This window comes from Necator americanus, chromosome III (genome assembly GCF_031761385.1).
Source record: "Necator americanus strain Aroian chromosome III, whole genome shotgun sequence".
In the NCBI taxonomy this organism is placed as follows: Eukaryota; Metazoa; Nematoda; class Chromadorea; order Rhabditida; family Ancylostomatidae; genus Necator; species Necator americanus.
Window position 1 is genome coordinate 29,842,941 of NC_087373.1, and position 6,677 is coordinate 29,849,617.

The window sequence follows — 6,677 nt, forward strand, 5'->3', positions numbered from 1 at the left end:
TACCATTCGAAAAAACGTTTGTATTCGAATAAACAATAATTACGATTCCTGTAATTGATATTATTAAAATTCATATATTATATTCATTCATAAATGTACGGTTCGCCACAAAATTGTCAATGTCTGCCGTGAAGTTATAGAGTCAAAAGCGAACCACAGCAGATGGTGAGCGTACCGCCTGCGCACATGCTCAATCCGAATACGACTGTGGCTTGATAAATACGGCTATAGTCGACGTTTCAACTCTGTTCCACCGGATCAACGCGACGCGCTTGCGATTGGAGCGCGATGAAGAAGACGGCGGGATGACAGACAGGGAAATAAGTGCGTTGAGGTTGCTGCGTCGCTCTTACCAACACTTAAAAAATCAAGTTTCTCAATTAAACCTAGGTATTTTCTCCTTTTTTTAGGGATGTTAAGCTGCCGATTCGTCAAATAACATAATAATAGCTAATATTAATAAAAGTACTGATAATAAATTTAGTTGTAAATATGATATAATAATAAATAAATGGGCTATAATTATAGCAATAGCTTTTTTGTTTGGTTTTCAAACTCTTCTACGATCATTATAAATTTTATTTCTTTGGCAATAAGAAAGGAGAATAAGAATAGCTTTGAAAAAAAAGAATACACGGAGAAAAACTTTTAAAAAACCAAAAAATCATTAAATAGAAACCTATAAGATCATAAAAACTTGTATGAAGAGAAAAAACGAAATGCGACACGAATATTTGCTGTCGAAAATCTACAGTAGTTTTTTAATTGATTTGTTTGGATAAGTTATACGTAGAACGGTTTATAGTGTCTAAATGGCTGCATCTCTCGTCGTATTTATGAGAAAAGGAACTTTTCGGTGAACCGAGCATTCCATCTACCCTAATTATAATATGTACGCATTTCTTATGATCTATAGTCGCCATCAAGCACTCCAGGCATGCCGTCGTTACGTGCACGCTCAGACATGTGGTGTTCGCGACAGGTAGACGTTTTATTGCTTTCTTACTCCAGTATGTTCTCCTAAGATCCAGGGATTTGTGGATTAGTAGACTTTTCCGCTGGTGGTGTCGCATTTTGCATCAGTGAAAAACTGTAGGACCTCGTAAGATGGGTTTATAGTTAACATGAATATAATAATAATAATAATAATAATAATAATAATAATAATAATAATAATAATAATAATAATAATAATAATAATAATAATAATAATAATAATAATAATAATAATAATAATAATAATAATAATAATAATAATAATAATAATAATAATAATAATAATAATAATAATAATAATAATAATAATAATAATAATAATAATAATAATAATAATAATAATAATAATAATAATAATAACAATAATAATAATAATAAAATTTAACAATTAATAATAATCATTCACACATCATAAGTGCACACATATGTGGATCAAAATTAGTTGGAAAATGTTACACTGTTCCTGGTTTATAGTTAACATGAATATAATAATAATAATAATAATAATAATAATAATAATAATAATAATAATAATAATAATAATATTGAACTTAAAAAAAAATAAAATACCAGGAAAAGAAGTAAATAAATAAAGTGGTTCAAAAAAGTTAAAATATAAATATAATAGTAATATAATTTTTTGGCCCAAAGGATCTGAACTGTATGTAGATACATACATAGTAGAGCTAATAGATATATGGAACATGGATATTTGGATATATAATATATGGAACCTTTTCCAGCCTGACAAAGCAGTTTCTTAGGGAATCTCACTTTACAGCACTGAGCAACTTGAAAGTCACCGTTAAAGCATGAGGATTAACGTCAGAACGAAATTTGATATCTAGTTCGGTTTTATGGCAAAAAATGAAGAATAACAACAAAAATTTTCGCATTGCATTGTTGTCGCCACCTACATGACTCAACTACATATGTCCCCAAACTGATGTGATTTTTACTCTGATGAAAATTCCAATAAATCGACGCTTCTCCAAAATGATGGGCCGATTGTCTTTCCTCGTTTTTAGAGAATGAGAAAAATTGGAGCCACACTGCACACCTCAATTTGAGTAACTACAATCTATCCTATGAGCAACGTGCATAGTTTTCAGAAGTCATTGAAATTTTTGCATGTTAAGGAAAAATCAATGTTTGACTCTGTTCCGATTCTTTACTTTTGACACCACATCAAAAGTTTGGTTTTAAATATTTATAACCCTATATCCGTAAATATTTCTGGATCCTTTTTAGAAATGGTGTTTTTCCCACTTATAACAACTTCCCTCTTTTAACTAACTCCACTGGAACAACGGTTTGCCACCTCCGATGTACCCGACCAATTTCTTCTTTAAATCAGCAGAACACGCTCATTTTTGTGGGACAGGGTGGGTGTACAAAGTACAGCGGTTAAAGGTTCCGATTCCTGCACGATCGATCGGAGGTTCGAGTCCGCCCTAGTGCTCACCAAGCCCTTCATCCCTCCTGGGTCGATAAATTGGTACCAGACTTCTCTGGGAGGATAAAAACACTGACTTGACACATCGGCTAGCCCCCGCAAGTCAGGGTGTGTAGGCCAGTTACACGTTCGTGAACCTCAAACGATTCCGAATTGAAGTGAACGTGGGGGCGCATTCCAGGCGGATCGGTTAACGCCAGACACTTTATCCACTTTAATTGCAGGGACATCTATCAAATGAAGTTATGAATCAGCACCAAAATCCCAGAACGAACTAGAAGGACACGTTCAACTACTAACTACGACACAGAAAAAGCAAATAGAGACGAAATTACTGGATGTACCCAGATCCTGGCCACGTACTTCAGACAATGAATAAACTGCTACAGAAAAAGCATAATTCATATTGCGTAGTGTGTACAAGTGGGAACCTGCTTCAATGTAAAAAAAATGCGCATTATGTGGGTATTACTGGGCACCACAACATAAAATCCGGGTGTGGTTTTCTCTGGTAGGAGATCTGATCTAATTGATCGATTTTACTCTCAGGTCATGAAGACCACAGTTTGGTCTCGTATGACAGGAACACATGACGTTCCCATTAATCCTCTATTATTCCAAGATTTTTGCACTGAAATGTAACAGGTACTGGTACTGCAGATTGGAAGGTGAAGTAAACATAGCGAAGAATTTTTGGCGACCCTTTTTTTCAGGAATTCTGGGGACCGTCAACTAGAATGTTGCTGCATTTTTTTCATACGTTCATTTTAACGTTCTCTGTTTGCGATCCTGACTGTTCACCGAAACTTCACGAAAGATCTGAACTGATCTTCTTCGCACGTTATGGAATTCGTGCTTATCGATTTTTTTTTGCTATCAAACACTCGCTTTAATTACATGATTTATTTGCCACTGTGCTCACGTTTTTCTTCTAAATAAGTGCTCGTGTGCCCATGTGTTGGTGTTTCTCACAAAACTTTTAGTTTTTATTACGGTTTGGTTCTGAACGTTTTACGACAGCGGTCTATTCTTGAAAACATAAACACAACAACATAAACACAACGCCTTGTTTATTTTTCAATTCATACACATGTACAGAGGTGGCTAAAAATTGAGTAGATTGTGAGGTACATCAAGAAATTAAAAAAGAAGTTAAATTGTCAATAAAAGCTCCGTAGAAAGTATATTTTGTTACGCATTATTAATATTTATATTTTTTTTGGAACAAATTTGTTAACCATAGAATAAATAGTGATTTTCTGAAACCAAAAAAAAAGAATCTGGGAGAACGCTGGTGTCAGCGCAGTAATTTATTTTATTATTCAATTTATAAAATATTAATGAGCATTTAATGCTTTTAATTTAATTTTTTTAATTTTACACTTTCTTATCCCATAAATAAAAATTCTTTTTCATGACATCAAAAGAAAATTAAAGCAAAAGATTAAAATTTTTCTTAAAATTCTTGTTAAATTCCATTAATGTGCAGATTTGACGGTAGTTTTTTTCAATGAATATATGCCACTTAATTTTATTCGTTATTTTTTGCTTATTTTCAGTTATTGGGGTTATTTATTGTTATTCGGGTGATGGATTTATTATTGAATATTGCTCATCGACATCCTAAAGTGCATTTCGCGCTGTGAATCACACCGTGATATTTTTTTCATATTTCATATTGTGGGTTGGTTTTTCTCTCTTTTTTTCCCGGGTGACTACGTGTTGCTGAGGGAAGAAAGAGGAGAGTCTTTTCGAGGAAAACAGGCAGAAAAAAAGAAGAGAATGGAGTAAATAGGAAATTGAAGAGAAAATAGGAAATTGCGCTGGATAAAATCATCTTTAAGTAATCACTTTTACGGTACTTTCAAAGTCAATGAGTGGTGATTCATTTTTCGTGTTTTCCAGTTTCAGATAACTGTAATTTTTTCGCTCCGCAATTATTAATGTACTTCGTTGCCAAATATGTTCAGCTGGGGGTGAGCGCGAATTGTTATTGATTGAGGTAGAGCAGGGAGAAGAGGGGAAGCGTGTCAAGTAGAGAAAAGCGCGTGGGTTGTTGCACACGCGTCGCATTTCCCCGGATGAACATGTGTGGCGCCAACTATAAGCATTTTATGACTATAATTTTCAGAAAAGTACGAATTTTTGCAAAAGAATTCCCGTATCTTAGGACCACTTTGGAAAACAACAGAAATTTTGTGATGCCTTTTGCTAAAATTCAAAGCGTATACGAATGAAGGTGTGGAAACAAGTGCGGTGACATTCATAGGGGGATGTGAAATGAGGATTCGAGGACGAATTTCTGACGAATTCAAATAGCATGGAAGAAAATCCGAGCGTTGATCAATGAGAATGAGTAACCGCCAGGTGCATACGTGAGAAAGTCGGTTGCTGACTGGGTGGCTGAATGGTTGACGCCCTTGAGATGAACTTCCAGATGGAACGGCTGTTGTTTGCTTTCTCACCACTTTTTCAATTGTCGCTGGTTTAACCTTCAACTTAGCAATAACTTTCCACCGGAAATCGACTAACTACAAATTCCAACTTTATTCAAATAACATGCCATGTTGCACCCGAGAATTTTCTTTAATTTCCGGGAACAAATTGTACTAAAGTAAGTGTGCAAAAGTGGTGCAGAAGAGAACGTTCACGTACTAAGAGACACAGCATCATTTCTAACGTCATAAGGACAACTGACGACTTTTATGAACCCACTGCGATATTTCCTATGCATTTCTCTCGCCGAAACTCACATACACTTAAGTCACCGCATGACCTTCGAGAAATTTCTTTGAGGATCCAAACAAAAAACCTGGTTATTGTAGGAGGGATTACGAATCGTACGCGGATTAAAAAAGGCTATTTCAGTCTTCTCATTTAGTCATCGGCATGTCATTTTATAGCTTATGAAGTCCACAATTTTTGAAAAACTTAATATCTGATTGGTATTATTTAATTATTTCAGTTGATTTTTGAGAAATTTGAAATTTAAATTAAATGCTGAGTGTCTATGGCTTGAGAAATCCTCATTAACATTTCAAATTTGTACGTCCGTTTTACTGTAATCGGAAGAAAACACCGTTTTCAACGTTGCTCTCTTATTTTTTGTTTTTTCAGTGTTGAGTTTTCATTTTTTTGGCAGAACTGTGAGGGGAAGGCCTACCACAGAAAAAGAAAAATCCCAAATTCTTTGGGACAGAAAACAGCGATTATAGAAACATGACTTTGTACTCTATTATGAGGTAGCTACTAAACCAAATCAGCCTCCATGACTGAATATTGATTTTCTCTTGCTACCGATTCAGTGTTACAATTGCTTGATTCCCAGGCGGCTGTTCTTCTTCGTAGCTTCAGCGTAGAACACATTAGTAGCGTCAAAATGTGAAAATTAATTATTTTTTTATCCCTTACCGAGGAAATCTCATTTACCTTCGACTAACGCTCACTCGTAGACGCGGCACGGGCACAATGGTGGAGCGTTTTCACGTGTACTAGGGTCAAAACGCCGTGAAACACGGACAGTCGTGCAAGCGGCTGCGCTCGAAGCGGCGCGGTGGAGCGCAGCGGCAGGGATCCTCGCTACCGCCATCCATTCCCGCGTTCCCACCTCGATTCGAACCGCTCTCTCCACCGCATCGCTTCGAACGCGCAGTCGGTTACGCAACTGTCCATGCTTCATGTCCAGCTATATCTTGTATCTAGGAACAATCGTCGTTCCCGAGCCGTTTTTTGGAACGGTTAGGGGGGTTGAGGCACGCTCCTACTCATAATCTACACCCCAAACTTTATATTTTCTAGTTCAAACGTTCTCCTGTCTTGGAATCTCTGCATACTTCTTTTCCTATCTTTATCTTAGTCCTATCTTTTCTTATAGTGTGTCTACGAGATCTTTTATTGATATTGTATGTGTTTGTAGATAAAATAGTCGATATAGTCGCGGGTTATCCACCTACAGCAATACTCATTCGGTGGTACACGGAGCAGTGACAAGTGCGTGCTGCCAGTCGCCACAGACGATGGAACACTACGTAATACTATTTTCAATGTATATGGGTTCTACTTTCACTACCTTGAGCGATTATTAAAGCAGTGATCCAGGGTAGTGTGCCAATTAACGGAATAAACGGAATAGGATTATTTAAATCAACCTCTACTTGGGCCTCTGAAGACGGCTAGAAAGCTGAAACGTCAGTCAAAAGAAAGGTTCCATCTAAAGAAAACCTCT